At 40.0% G+C, this 16,166-nt stretch overlaps 1 protein-coding gene across 4 annotated transcripts in view; it reads right to left on the bottom strand.

Annotated features, from left to right (window-relative positions):
- Positions 1 to 16,166, bottom strand: part of LOC124148703 (5-hydroxytryptamine receptor-like) — a 205,527-nt gene that overhangs the window by 108,533 nt on the left and 80,828 nt on the right. Inside the window, exon 1 of one of the 4 annotated variants that reach the window (XM_046519943.2) lies at positions 7,095 to 7,310. The exons of the other annotated variants lie outside the window; for them this stretch is intronic. The gene's annotated coding sequence lies outside the window, so the exon portion shown is untranslated. Of the gene's footprint in view, positions 1 to 7,094; positions 7,311 to 16,166 lie in introns of those variants that run through there. 4 annotated transcript variants of the gene reach the window in all.

Below are 16,166 nucleotides of genomic sequence, written 5' to 3'. Positions count from 1 at the left end.
CCATGTAGACATATGAAAAATACATTAACGTTAAATTCAGGTGCTTCAAAACCCTGAGTATGACGCATATGTAGTGTTTTTCATTTCGCAGGACCCCCTTAACAGATCTTGCAGGTTGAAGAGTTTTCACAAGCATGAAACCTTTTCGAATGTTTAAAAGAAGACAAAGGAAACAGGTGATGATCACATCCCTGTTTGACTTCCATAGCGACATAAACAACTGGCAGCATCTTTCAAATACATGACCAATATGTTGCATTTGGCAATGACTTTGTTGAGTTAACTTTTAAGCGTTATCGCGAGCACCGATATACCCAGCTAAATAACGTATATACATTTCAATGCTTGCTGAGTGTTACGAACTAAAATGAGAACTCTGTGTCTGTGTAATCGCAGCTCATAAGTTAGGCAAGAAAAATAGATGATGAATGTCAAAAGAATATCAGTGGCTTTCAGATATGAAACATTAAGTGATATCGGCAGAATAACATCGTTAAAAATGCATGAAGAATTCTCCTTTTAGTGGAGAGAAGAATTTATTCTTTCATTCACAAACATAGGCACACCTGCACGCACACGCACACGCATACGCACATATATAAAGGTGATATCGGCAGAATAACACATGATAAAAATGCATGAAGAATTCTCCTTTTAATGGAGAGAAGAATTTATTCTTTCATTCACAAACATAGGCACACCTGCACGCACACGCACACGCACACGCACATATATAAAGGGGCCAATAATAAGATAGTGTGCCGTGTGCGAAATACGCTACAGTCGGAAAGCGCACGTTAAATCTTCTATATCAGTCAGTCAAGATAGTGTGGATGTAGGAATACAGCCATGTTGACATAGAGGTATCTACAAAAACACGAAGTACATGTATTAGGGGGCACAAGTATCCAGTCGCCTTATGCCCCGTTCATCGTCATCGCTGTGCAGATTTGCGTCCCTCGGCGTGTCAGAAACCACTTATCTTGGGTCCGAATCCCAAATTCGATCTGATTCTGTATCTAGATTTGTCAGCACCATACCGTCCTCGCGGGTTTTACCAAAGTGGTAAACCAATGAGGCCTCTGTAGCGTTAGTCTTTCCTCCGGCATCAAGCTTGCAGGTTTAAATATAACTGAAATACTGTTCAAAGTGGCGCTAAAGCACACTCACTCATTAAGTGTTGCCTTCGAAAGGTGAACAACAACCAAGACGAATCGATTAAGTTGAACAGAAAGGTTACAGAGTTCGCACACGCACTGTATAGGCTGATAGTTCGATCAAGGTTACAACATTCAAGGCCTCGGTAAAACATTAAAAAAAGTTTTATAGTAGACATGTGGATGACATGACCACATTAGAGGTAAAAGTAACAAAAATGTTTCTAATGCAATTCCCTATTTTGACTTGTACCATGTGTTCATGTGTGTTTAAGGAGAACATTTGACTTGCCGTTGCGTGTGTTTGTGACGTGCCACCGGTGTGGCAGGACACGCTTACCTTTCGCGAACACTTGTATCATCGCTCTTTGATAGTCATTCATGAACACATGCTCTTGAAATAATTGGAATCGCTTAAAACCAGAAGTTTCATGTGCTTATAGAATTGATTTTGTCACTTTTATTTATATAGAAACAAAAATCGTGAGTTAAAACTGAGGTTAAAACAAGAAGTCGTATGGACAGGAACAGACAAGTAAGGTTACTATTCAGCAACATTCATTTTTCTCCAGGAGCTCCTTCATGTTTTGTAGCAGCATGAAGATAATACACCGAGGTGTCCATTGAACAACCAGCATATCTTGGGTGTATGTGAAAAGCGTAAAACAAGAACATGTGGGGAGAGGAACAGAGGCATAAAATTAATATTCACTTCTTTCATCTTCTCCCAGGGCTCTTATGGCAACAGAATGGGATTGATTGATAAGGTGTAGTTGGAAATTGCTCTTTCAAGGACAAGTCACTCTCCCACCATCTTCAACGACACCGGCAGCAATTATGACGAAGATGACTCAGTAAATGAGGATACGGTGCAGAAAGATGGCTGATGGGGCTCCTGTTTGTGCATGACGCTAGACGAGTCCTCGGCCAGCTTGCATTATTGTATTTACTCTGTGCTACAGAAAGGGGAGAGGTTAAACCGCTCATTGCCCCTGATGGAACAACTCTGTGTGGCAAACAGTAAAAAGTGTATTGCTAGGCGTGCTTGCTTCTCTTCCGGAGTGTTTCCTTTGTATCTTATGGGAGATCGCCTTTCATATTTCACGCACTTTAGTAATTCATCGCAAATAGATCAGAATCAATAAGATGTTAAGAATGGTGTTGGGAAGTCATATGCTCATTGTGATATAATTAATGGTACATTTAAACAAACGAAATTCATAATAATGATATTATTATTAATACACAACGATGATGATGATGATGATGATGATGATGATGATGATGATGATGAATTACTAACAATCTAAAAATATTCATGATTCAAAAATTAAATTAAAAAAGAAATTAAAAATTAAAAAAGAAATTAAAATGATTCTTCTTGCAGTCGATTCTATATTTCGTTTCATAAGTATAATAAGGAGTATATTATAAGGTTAACACATGAATACATCGGCCCTGTGAGTGTGACAAACACCATTATTGATACTGTTTACCTGTTTATTTTATGTCTCAGCAATATACGTATAAGCTGTATATATCATCCAAAACGTGGGCCCATGTAGCGGCCCATTAAGATGATCTTCCGCCTTGAAATTGCAAGATTATTGCGGCATAAAACCATACTCACTCTCACTAAGATGATCTTATGAAACTGTTAACAGAGACGAGGACATAGATCTCAATCTCTTTCACGTTACATATATCTCAATCGTAACCGTCAGCTGTGTGGGGCATTGAGGGTTGACGAAGTAGAAGCACTTCTGTCTTAAGGAGACACACTTGAAAATAAAAGTGTGTCTAGTTTTATTGTCAGTTAATGTGATTACATTGCATATTGTAATTGGAATTGAAATGTATCTACAAAGTAACGTTCATTATATTCCCAATAAATAACGTGAACATCACAGTTATTACACTGGCTCTCATTCTGAAGGAAAAGCCTCATTTGCCCTTTCTTACAATAGAAGAAATTGTAAAGCTTAAGTCATTATATTTGTGTGATATATTTACAAAGTAAATGAAATAGGCAGATTCTGACAGACGCTTGAGAAGAAGCTTATTTAAGATTTATTGAAACATGCCTCTGACGTCCTTTAAACAGTTGTTTCTTACAGAACACTTGATGTTACTGTTGTCCTCGAACATCTGAAATCATTACTGGTATAGCCTTACCTTCCCACAATGCCAGGCGTCCTACAGTTAGCATGATTGGTCTACAACATTCATGTGGTGTTAACATATGTTGTGTTAAGGTGTTCGCATGATCATATGTCCTGGTGGGATTTTGACCAGTGAGTGCGTGAGAATCAGCAATGTTACAGCAATGAGTGAGTGTGTATGGTTTTACGCCGCTTTTAGCAATATTCCAGCAATATCACGGCGGGGGGTGCCCGAAATGGGCTTCACACATTGTACGCATGTGGGGATTCGAACCCGGGTCTTCGGCGTGACGATCGAACGCTTTAACCACCAGGCTACCCGACCGCCCCTTACAGTAATGATCACCTTATGATCATATGTCTGATCACCTGTATGATCATATGTGTGATCACCTGTATGATCATATGTCTGATAACCTGTATGACCATATGTGTGATCACCTGTATGATCATATGTCTGATAACCTGTATGATCATATGTCTGATCACCTGTATGACCATATGTCTGATCACCTGTATGATCATATGTCTGATCACCTGTATGGTCATATGTGTGATCACCTGTATGATCAAATGTCTGATCACCTGTATGATCATATGACTGATCACCTGTATGATCATATGTCTGATCACCTGTATGATCATATGTGTGATCCTGGCATGGGACAGCTTTGGGGTATTCAAACAACAAACGTTATATTGGCATTTAATTATATTTATATTAGGTATTATGTATAGAGATTATTTTACGAGCATGTGTGGTTATGCATGTCATACTGGTTTTACTAAACGAGTGTCAGAATTCTTGTGTTACCCGAGCAAGAGCGAGGGTAATACATGCATTTTAACACGAGTTTCGTAAAATCAATATGATATTGTGATACTTTCTCTGTATATTATATATAATTACTATAAATATAACTAAATGCGAATATTACGTTGTTGTTTTTTTTATCGCATCAAGCTGTCGCATGCCAGAATCACACATATTTGGGTTATAAATATATTATTGTTCACAGCTTATCAAATGATATTAGTATGTGATGACATTGTGGGTGTTCCAACAACATACTATTGTTTACAACCAATCACATGTATGATATTGGTACATAATAGCATGGGGGTAATTGCTTCTGATAATAAACTGCGGCATGGTATCTCAGTGGGATAGCACTATAAATCGGCATCAACACGGACTAGTACAAGCAGCCACACACACAGGTGTGTGCACGTCGCTATAGACATGCAATCATCTTTGACGCGACGTTAAACCCCATTTCGCCACACCGCTTCTGATAACATGCACCATGTGAATGGGTTATCTTGGCACGTGAGGTCTATTCAAACAACATACGTGGTATCGGCACCTGATTACACATTGTTCGCGATTCATCTCATGTATGATTTTGGCATATGATAACATCCATCGTGAATTCATAAGAATCCATAAGTGGCATGTACAGAAGATTACCTGAGTGATTTCGGGGTATTCGCCTCACAAATGTGGCTTTTTCATGATTATGATCATATACCTGTGTGTGTTGTTACGTCCGGGTGTGCAAAATCCTGTACGTAACCGTTAGTGTTAGTGCTTGCCTTTGCATGTGTTTGTGATGTGCTTGCCTTTGCATGTGTTTGTGATGGCTTGCCTTTGCATGTGTTTGTGATGTGCTTGCCTTTGCATGTGTTTGTGATGTGCTTGCCTTTGCATGTGTTTGTGATGCGCTTGCCTTTGTATGTGTTTGTGATGGCTTGCCTTTGCATGTGTTTGTGATGTACTTGCCTTTGCATGTGTTTGTGATGGCTTGCCTTTGCATGTGTTTGTGATGTGCTTGCCTTTGCATGTGTTTGTGATGTGTTTACCTTTGCATGTGTTTGTGATGTGCCTGTCTCTGCATGTGTTTGTGATGTGTTTGCCTTTGCATGTGTTTGTGATGGCTGCCTTTGCATGTGTTTGTGATGTGCCTGTCTCTGCATGTGTTTGTGATGTGTTTGCCTTTGCATGTGTTTGTGATGTGCTTGCCTTTGCATGTGTTTGTGATGGGTGATACCTATTCGCGAACACTAATTGATAGTGATTCATGAACACATGGTTGTGACATAGACGGGATCGTACAATGGACTGTGCATTTAGTGGATAATCTTTATGATTTGTTTTGTCGCTTTTATCTAATCATTATTCAGATGTGTGTAGTTGCATTACGATAACATGTTGGGTAGTCGTCTCACAAACTTGGTATTTGCACATGATCCGACAGCTGTATGTGATGTCCAAATGTTCGATCAAATGTTAACATGAGTTTTAATAGCATCCCATGATGTGATATCATCTGAGTATGTACATTAGCTCTAGAACTTCTGGTTGGGGATTCCATGAAACATAAAAGAGAATAACTTGGCCAGATTCCTCTTGGCGTAAAGGGCAAAAAACTGTGGAAATTATATGAGTGGACCACTAAAAATCAATGATGACACGAAAAGGGTAAGCATGTCCTGCCCTATTAACAAGTATTTATTTCCTGACGGAGCACAGTGGTACTCCTGCCATGCAACGCCAGGCTGTAAACAAACCAGACAATCAAGTGATCGATGAACCAGAAGATCAAGTGACACGAGAGTACCATTGCTGATTTTTCTTAAAACTAATAAAAAGGATATGGTAATTTGAATTACGTCCCTTGTGTACAAGTGCAGAAACGGTCAAAAGAATTATATAAGATCTACTGGTCTACCTCTGTGCCCTGATTGATTGCCTTGCATGGTATCCCGGGGGGGGGGGGGGGGGGGGGGGGGGGGTAGCCTAGTGGTCAAAGCCGAAGACCCGGGGTCGATTCCCGACATGGGTACAATGTGTGAAGCCCATTTCTGGTGTCCCCCGCCGTGATATTGCTGGAATATTGCTAAAATCGGCGTAAAACCATACTCACTCACTCACTTACATCGCACCCCGACGGCGCGTGTTGCTCATACTATCAACAACACGTACTGTTTTAGCTGGCCCAGATGCTATTATCTAGAGTGATCAGGTGAATATGGTTTCATGCTGCTTTTATCAGTATTCAAGCAATCACGGAAGTGTATTCACACATAATACCCATGTGGGGAATCGAACTAAGCCTTCGGCTTGACGAGCCAACGCTGTAACAACTAGGCTACCCAACCTGTCCCCATTATTTAGAAGCCGCCGTAATGTGACTGGTGCGTTGCGACGTAAAACAACTAATGAATAGCAATGCATTAGTATGCAAATATTCACTGAATGCAATCATATCATAGCTAAAACTTGAGACATCGTGAATATGTAAACAGTAATATCGTTGCATAACATGGAGTATAATTTCCTAACAAACAGATACCATTATGATCATTCTTAGATATACAGCCACAACTATCATTATCACGCAACAAAACCATAAACATGAAATGTTAAGAACAAAACAACAAAATATCGCTACATCAAGAAAAATAAATTATCTTCGAACCATCTCGAATAAGTTACATTTTAAATCCAAATCTGACACGAAGATCCGAGCAGTTTACTTACAGTTATAACAATAAACAACAAATATGTTATAACATGACATAAGTCTCATATTGTAGCTCAGAGCATTGCAGCAAGAAAGAACATCTATTCATAATATTTTAATAATGAAAGAGGCACGTAGCCGGCCCACATGACACACAGGTCTTCCACCACAAACACGTTCCGAAACAATGGGCACCGATACTTCACTGATACTTCAGAACCATTGATCTAACTTAAGGAAACTGTTACCTTTTTATCCGAGTTTGTGGAGCGCCGTGGATGCCAGTATCCATCCCACTAGCTGCGTATATACATCAGAGAAGTAGCGTACGTTCACACTCTAATACGAAAGGCCTGCGCGACCCGTGCGATCCTGAACCACTCACTTGATCAATACAGGAGTGCTTCCTGCTACTGTCTCGAGATGCGGAACCTGATTACGCTCACGGTAAACATCATGGTCTCTGCTGCCGCTATGGTACAGATGCTACGTTCGGTTAAGGGATCTCATGCCTCCGTATTGTTTGGTATTGCCTCACCTCCTTTCTACGTCCGTAACTCGTGCAGTACCTTTGCTTAGTTACTGTTTGCAGTGTTTGAACTTGTTTCACGGGATTCCAAGTGCAGTGTTAAGCATGTTTGTGTGTTCCTGTAATATTTATGACCTCGCGCTTTGAGTGTATTTTACAGGAACCCCTCCCATAGGAAGAAGGTTTTGGTGGAATTCGGCACAAGAAATCTCTGTCAGTCTGAAATCATGACAGAGATACTAAGTATGAAATTCAACAAGGATCTTCAAGAAAAGTTATATTCACTATGTTACATCTTCGAGATGAGGTGAAGTGAGGTGAAATGGGGTTTAACTTTGCGTCCAAAGTTATTGCACTGATATAGAGACGTGTGGGCATGTGTGTGTGTGTGTGTGTGTGTGTGTGTGTGTGTGTGTGTGTGTGTGTGTGTGTGTGTGTGTGTGTCTGTGTGTGTGTGTCTGTGTGTGTGTGTCTGTGTGTGTGTGTCTGCTTGTACTAGTGCTAGCCCACTGAGATACAATGCCGCAGTTTAACATGAATACCCCACTCACACACAGTAAACTGACACCGAGCCGACCAGCCCTTGTTTTAGAACCTTAATGCCGAGCGGCAGACAGGGTAATAACAAGTATCATCTTTTAACGTCTTTTGGTATGAAGCGGCTTGGGATCGAACACTGGACCTTCCGCTCTCCGCCAGACACTCTACCACTAGACCACGGAGGCGGTCCCTTTAAGATGAAAGTTCCTGTGGAATGTAGGAGTAGAGCTTTAAATGTGTTTTACGTGAGTTAGTGTTTTGTCATATTGAAGAAGATATCAACCTTTTCAACTTTGAACAAACGACAGGTTTATTACGTTTCTAGTTTAGTGTCAACACTTTTAAAAAAAACTCTGTTGTCAGAAGGGTATATTCATGATCGTATTTTCCTAAAGAAATAATGATGAACTTAAACAGCTTTTAGCAATATTCCAGCCATCTTACGACTAGGAACAAAGCGAATCGGCTTCAAACGTTTTCCATTGTGGCGAATCAAACCCGATTTTTGACGCAAGGAGCGGACGTTTCAACCACTAAGATATCTCATCCTAAACAGAAACAAAAGGTAAAATCAAATACCGTGTCTATTGAAAATGCGATCACGCCCTGCGTTAAGATTTTGATATGTTGTTGTTGATGCGAGTGTGTGTCATAATTTCTTATTTTAGGGGTTCTTAAACTCTGATATATTACGTTTGAATAATGATGGTGCCAAATGTACCAGGCCTGCATAATCATGTTTTCGTATTTATAGTATACATGTAAATCATTTTCATCTTTAATATACACATGGCTAATATTCAACAGAAATGGAATATGCGACATCCAATACGTCTTCCCACTCAATGTTTCCACTATCATAATGCTTCTCAGCTTTTGGCCCAGTGTCGTAGTTACTCTAATTTGCGTCGTCCTCTTTCAAGCATTGTTTGTTGTTCAACGCCGCTCTCAGCAACATTTCAGCTATATGACGGCGGTTTGTAAATAATCGAGTCTGGACCAGACAATCCATTGATTGATTTCATGAGCATCGATCTGCGCAGTTGGGATACGATGACATGCATCAACCAAGTCAGTGAGTCTGACCACCTGATTCCGTAAGACAAGCAAGGGTTGCTGAAGACCACTTCTACCCCAGATCTTCACGGGTTCGTCCTTTAAGTGCTAGATTGACTGAGCGGGATTGCAATACACCTTAGTCTTATATTCAGAAAACCTTCATAAATAATCATGGGACTTCTAATTAATGTATGATCGCTACATACAATGACGTACTTTAACAAATACGTTTTGTCTTGTCCAATAACGTCGCTGGATGACGGCAGTCTGTAAATAACTGCGTAATCTGGTAATTGATTTATTGACCTTTGATCCATACAATTGGGATACATTACTTGCAATTAACCAAGCCAACAAGCCTCACAACCTGATTCATTCATTCGCTCTTACGACAAGCATGGGTTGCTGGAGACCTACAGTCTTACCTTATATCACGATTACTTATATACCCTTTTCGCGAACACCTAGTGTCATCACTGATTTTCAGTGATCCATTCATAAAATTGTCACTGCTATTTTGCGTTTTACGCCCAAAGGAATCGGTCACGGCAGTTAATCGAGACTGGTTATTCTCTGGCTTTCACCCTGCATCCCGACAGGTTTTGCTAAATCATGTGTATTATGTATTATGTGAGGAATACATGGATACTGACATATATAAGTGAGTGAGTGAGTTGGGTTTAACGCCGCTTTTTAATAGTATTCCTGTTATATCGCGGCATGTCAGCTTAATGTGGGAGGAAAGCCCGAAGTGATGCAGGTCTCAGACGTTTACCACTTCGGTGAAACCCACGAGCACGGGTATGGTGTTGACAAACCTAGAAACATAATCGGGGCGAACCGGGATCGTAGGTTTCTGGCGTGCCCAAGGGATGCAACTCTGCACAGCGAATCGCGGCGTCTTAGATGACTGGGCCATCCGTGCCCCCCTGACATATATAACATGTTTGCTAATAATAACATGCAATCATCTGCTTCAGCATCTGCATCCTCTTAAGGATCAATATTGCTTTGAGGCATTACTAGGTCGCAATATACATGTACGTATATGCACTCACGTTCGAGACAACTTGTCGATACTAGGAGAACACGTTTATTTCCCAACTCTAATGATTAACACTGCGTGAATATCAACACTGCAACTGTATGTCATCAAAGGAACGAACTGCATCAACTCAGTGTCTAGGTACGGGGATATTATCAAAGTAGGCAGACATGACATGGCATTTACAAATATACCCAGTCCCCTGTGTGACTAGTCCCGAGTTTAATAAACAGTAGCAACAATACCTTAAGTACATATGTACATTTAACAATGAACCAACTGCCATGAGTGGGAGGCGATCGAGCGCGTGACGGCTGTCGTGATTCTAGTTACCGAAAATGGGTAGTTGTGCTTGTACATGTTGTATATATAAGGCGAAGGTATTGATGGCCTGTCTGGAAATATTTTGGGAAACATGTTTTCATTAGCTGCTGGAGATGTGAGAGAGTCATGTCTTTTTGATGTCGCAAAACGTAATTATATAGCAGTCAACAGCACGAACGGACACAGAGGGAAGTGGTGATAGATGTTTTATGTATTAAGTTATGAATACAAGCTGTAGTACAGGATTGAACAGTCACGTAAAAGACTCGTCAATTAATACGAGTCCGTTCGTGCATGAAATAGTTTAAAGCGCTAACTATTTTATCAAAAAATAATTTAAAATGATATTATTATATATTATGTTTAAAGCGCTATTTTATCAAATATATTTTTAAATAATATTATTATATATTATGCCTTTAAAAGGCATTTAGAAGTAATACACACAAGGAAGAGAATTTATGGATGTCAACTTATTTATTATGAGGAACACAACGTTTCGGAGTATATGCTTACTCCTTCATCAGGTGAATGAATGAATGATATGAGGCAGAGAGCATGTATACATGTGTATGTACACGTAAGAACAACAAAAGTAATAATATAACATAAGATCCCTTGTTAAGTTTCCACCTTTTGTTATCTTATTACTTTTGTTGTTCTTACGTTTACATATATATGCTCTCTGACTCATGGCATTCATTCACCTGATGAGGTGCGAGATCATTCTGAATTAGAATTTTTTTTTAAATTCACAGTAAGCTTGTACCTCATAGACTGGGATATGTGTATTTTGTACAATATACTAACTAGGCCTTTGTATGCACTTGTGAAACTAGGAACACTACCATTAACACCTGGGCAGTGTTTAATGTGTGATGAGGAGTGCGATGACATAATAAAGCACCAACTGCTATGTTGTACAGCTTTAGCTGAGGCAAGATACACCCTCTATGAGCATCTATTCGACACTTTAAACCTCGAACAATACATGTGTATTGAGGGCTGTGCGGATGACGAAGTACAACTTGTGACATTACTAGGTGGTATAACCCCTATTGTAGAGGATATGAGCCTTGACAGCTGGGCTGAATTCATATCTTCTGTATCACGAGATATAAGCTCCTGGAACCTGCGATCAATGATCTATCTATAGACAGTATATCTCATATCAGGACCACGACATGTAAATATTCAGTATTGTCAATTTCTCTGAAAGATGTTCTTGTAAATATGCTGTGTTAACATGATTCCAAATGTATATCACTCTCCGAAATAAATGGAGGAAATAAAGATCATTCATTCATTCATTCATTCATTCATTCATTTATTATATGTACACGTAAGAACAACAAAAGTAATAATATAACATAGGATCCCTTGTTAAGTTTCCACCTTTTGTTATCTTATTACTTTTGTTGTTCTTACGTTTACATATATATGCTCTCTGCGTCATGGCATTCATTCACCTGATGAAGGAGTAAGCATATACTCCGAAACGTTATGTTCCTCATAATAAAGAAGTTGACAAGCATAAATTCTCTTCCGTATTATATATTTTGAATTAATTTTTATTTATATTTGCATTTTATATCATTTCATTTGTGATTGTTTTAGTTATGTAAGAAATGCCTCTAGCTCTAATATAATTCAAAATAGGCTCACAAAGTTCCCTTATTTCAAGATACGTGTAAGTAATATAGCCATTAAAAACATCAACATAACTGATATCCACAGAAATAAGTCTAAGCAACAAGTTTTAAATGCATATGCTTCTGTACAGTCTAAACAAGTTTGTTCAGTAGCTGTAAGTGATGTATATTGAACAAGGGCAGAGCAAAGAAATGTTGGGGAAACAGACGCAATAAAAGCAGCATGCGCCGGTCCACATGTTTGGTAGATGGTATACGTTTAAATAGAACTTACATCTTTAAGTATAAACATTGTTATGCTGACCCATGTCATCATCTGAAGTCTTCTTCACTTTCATCTCGTAAAACAAACAGCAGGTTACGTTCTGGAATGTTCTTGTCTCGTCTTTAGGGAAGACCTTGTGCTGTCTCCACACACTGTTAACTGATTGTCATCTCAGCGGACAAAGTGTCAACAGCTCAGAAATATATCCGACCTTTTTATTGACCATCATCTGGCTTTTAGAAATAGTTTATCACAAGGCGTTCGGTTGTGCTTAGACATTTATTGAAGAAAACAAAGTTTTGATTGTAAGTTATTTCCATATTGATCGACCCGTGAAGATCCGGGGTAGAATAGGTCTTCAGCAACCCATGCTTGTCGTAAAAGGCGACTGTGCTTGTCGTAAGAGGCGACTAACGGGATCGGGTGGTCGGCCTCGCTGACTTTGACATCATGGGAATCGATCCACCCAATTGGGATACGATGACATGCATCAACTGCCCAGACTCGATTATTTCCAGACCGCTGTCATATAGCTGGAATATAACTGAGTGCGGCGTTGAACAACAAACATCAAACATCCACACTGATCGGTGATCATGGAATGGAACTTCCATGAACTCAGATTGTAAATTAATCAACCGATATAAGATCAGTACGAAACTTTGATACAATGAGATAAAGTTGCTGAAGACGCCTGGGTTAATGTAAGACGGACGCCTTATTTCAGGGAGAACTTCCCCCGTGCCAGACGAGGATGTTATTGATGAAGTATACTTTAATGAATAAGACACACCGCCGTGGGAACGGAACAAGAGACTCTCTAGAACAGTCATCACGGAGACTAGATAACGAGACGTCTCAAGTTGTGATGTTGTATAGTGTTGCCTCAAATAGATGAACACACTCTGCTAAGGCAGCTGTGCGGTATATATTTGAAACATGGGGCTCTGGACAACAGATTGTCTCTAAACTATGGTTGACTGTGGGTCAATGTGTCAAAAGTATTGAGATATGACGCCATGTTGATTTGGCGTCATAAGACATGACTTCGTGACGTCGACATGTCGTTGTTTCCGTTTCATCCTTGACGTTCAAGGTATAATGGAATGAGTGACAGGAATAAATTCTCAAATTGAAGACTTGGCACAAACCAGAAGAATGAAATGTAAGGTCAAGGTAAAATTGAACAAGCTATATGAATATCTTATCAAAGAGGTGAGGTGAAATGGAGTTTAACGTCGCGTTTAAGATTATTGCAGTTATATAACGACGTGCATGGATGCATGCATTTGAATGTCTGTTTGTACTGGTCCGGACAGATGCCGATTTCAAAGTGTTCGTACACAGTTTAACAGTTTAAAATAAATATCCAATTCAAACACAGTATACTGACTCCGAGCCGACCAGTCGTTTTGTATCCCCTTAAGGCCGAGCGACAGGCAGGGTAACAACAAGTACCATATGATTACGTCATTTGGTATAGTCGCGCCCAGGGGATTGAACCACCGACATTCTGCTCTACGCTCTATCTCCAACTCGAGGGAGAAATTATCAAAGAGAAAATGGATTAACAGGTGATAGAACCACAATGTAGAAGTAAAATTGTACTAGAGACAGGAAAGCAAAGTCAAGTTCAAATGTAATAACCAAGAGGACTGCAGGGCAAATTAAGTTGAACAAGTGATATGAATAACTTGTCACTGTAAAAAATCAAACGAGTTAGTGGAGACAATGTTGGAGGGATCCGAAGGTAACGAGACATGACATAAGACGAGCGAAAACCTTACGCAAGAGACATTGAAAGATAGAAAAAATGAAACAACGGAGAGTGGAGAGAGAAAGTAAAGAGGCCGGCGGATGAGGCGCAGACTTTAAGGAATATTCAACATGATAATGCGCATCAACATCACATTTAGCCAGCGCGGCATGTGCGTTATGGCCCTGGTGGTTCCCGATCAATGACACCGTAATGAATGTCAACTGTGTATGACAGGAAATACGAACCCTGAATACTGTACGTGGTCTTACTAAATCAGCGGAATGTCTGAAAAGACACTTACTCAATAATCTCCTAAATGGATCTAAAATCTAAAAATGCACTTAATATAGTCCCAAATGATGTTGACGTCTAACAGTGTGACGAGCTTGAATTAGTTATCAATATATTGGTAGCAAAGCATGTGGTTGTGATGGTCTCATGACATGAGTGGGCGATAGAGGGACGGCCTGATATAGATATTCTAGTGCTTTCCGTGACCACTTTTGATCCAGTACCTTGACGAGAGTGACATTTCGGCAAATCTGACAAACTCTTGTCATTAAGAGAGCATGTGTAACCGCACTTGGTTTAAGGACTACGGTGTTAAAATGGTATCTCAGCATCAGGTCATTTGACATGGAGATACGTGTTGCATGGACAAGTAGAGCATATGACATCGCAGAGTGAGGAGACTGGTAATGTCATCATTTAAATGTCAGTGATGGGGGCAGGAGAAAATGAGGGGATGGTCAGACAGATTGGTATTGTACAGCAGGAGCAGACAGGGCCAGCATCAATGGTCATCACTAGAGATGCTGTGTTTTCTTGCAAATATGAATGTCCTGATAACATTACGGCAGTCAGGTGGTACAGTGGTTAAAGCGTTCGCTCGTCACGCCGATGTTCGATTCACCAGACTGGATCAACGTGTAACACTTGGGGTGGAATATGTACAAAAGCTGCGTAAACATTTTCTCATATGTCACATACTGAAAGTTGAATGTAAAGTTTGTTATAGTACAACGTCAGGCACACTTGTGGCTGATAGCGTGATCAACTTGAGAGTAGGAATGAAGAAAGATATACTGACTGTGTAAGTTATTTGGGATGTAAAGTCGCTGTTAACGGGCTCTAGGAATGAAGAAAGATATACGGAGAGTGTAAGTTACTTTGGATGTAAAGCCGCTGTTAACGGGCTCTAGGAATGAAGAAAGATATACCGAGTGTGTAAGTTACTTTGGATGTAAAGCCGCAGTTAACGGGCTCTAGGAATGAATAAAGATATACTGACAGTGTAAGTTACTTGGGATGTAAAGTCGCTGTTAACGGGCTCTAGGAATGAAGAAAGATATACTGAGTGTGTAAGTTACTTGGGATGTAAAGCCGCAGTTAACGGGCTCTAGGAATGAATAAAGATATACTGAGTGTGTAAGTTACTTGGGATGTAAAGTCGCTGTTAACGGGCTCTAGGAATGAATAAAGATATACTGAGTGTGTAATTTACTTGGGATGTAAAGTCGCTGTTAACGGGCTCTAGGAATGAAGAATAATATACGGAGTGTGTAAGTTACTTGGGATGTAAAGTCGCTGTTAACGGGCTCTAGGAATGAAGAATAATATACGGAGTGTGTAATTTACTTGGGATGTACAGCCGCTGTTAACGGGCTCTAGGAATGAAGAAAGATATACGGAGTGTGTAAGTTACTTGGGATGTAAAGCCGCTGTTAACGGGCTCTAGGAATGAAGACAGATATACTGACAGTGTAATTTACTTGGGATGTAAAGTCGCTGTTAACGGGCTCTAGGAATGAAGAATAATATACGGAGTGTGTAAGTTACTTGGGATGTAAAGCCGCTGTTAACGGGCTCTAGGAATGAAGAAAGATATACTGAGTGTGTAATTTACTTGGGATGTAAAGCCGCTGTTAACGGGCTCCCATCATATCATGAGAAGGGATGGACAAAGAACAGCGTGAGCAAGAGGGGTAATAGTTTGAAATGATGTGGGAAATGATGGAGAGAGGAGAGAGAGAGAGAGGGGACAGAGAGGAGAGAGAGATAGGAAGAGAGAGGGGAGAGAGAGTGTTAGGGAGAGCGAGATAGGGAGAGAGAGGGGACAGAGAGGAGAGAGAGAGAAATAGGGAGAG

This window comes from Haliotis rufescens, unplaced genomic scaffold (assembly GCF_023055435.1).
Source record: "Haliotis rufescens isolate VD_foot unplaced genomic scaffold, xgHalRufe1.0.p SCAF_69, whole genome shotgun sequence".
Taxonomy (NCBI): domain Eukaryota; kingdom Metazoa; phylum Mollusca; class Gastropoda; order Lepetellida; family Haliotidae; genus Haliotis; species Haliotis rufescens.
Note: the sequence above shows the minus strand (reverse complement) of the source record. Positions and strands in the feature narration are given on the sequence as shown.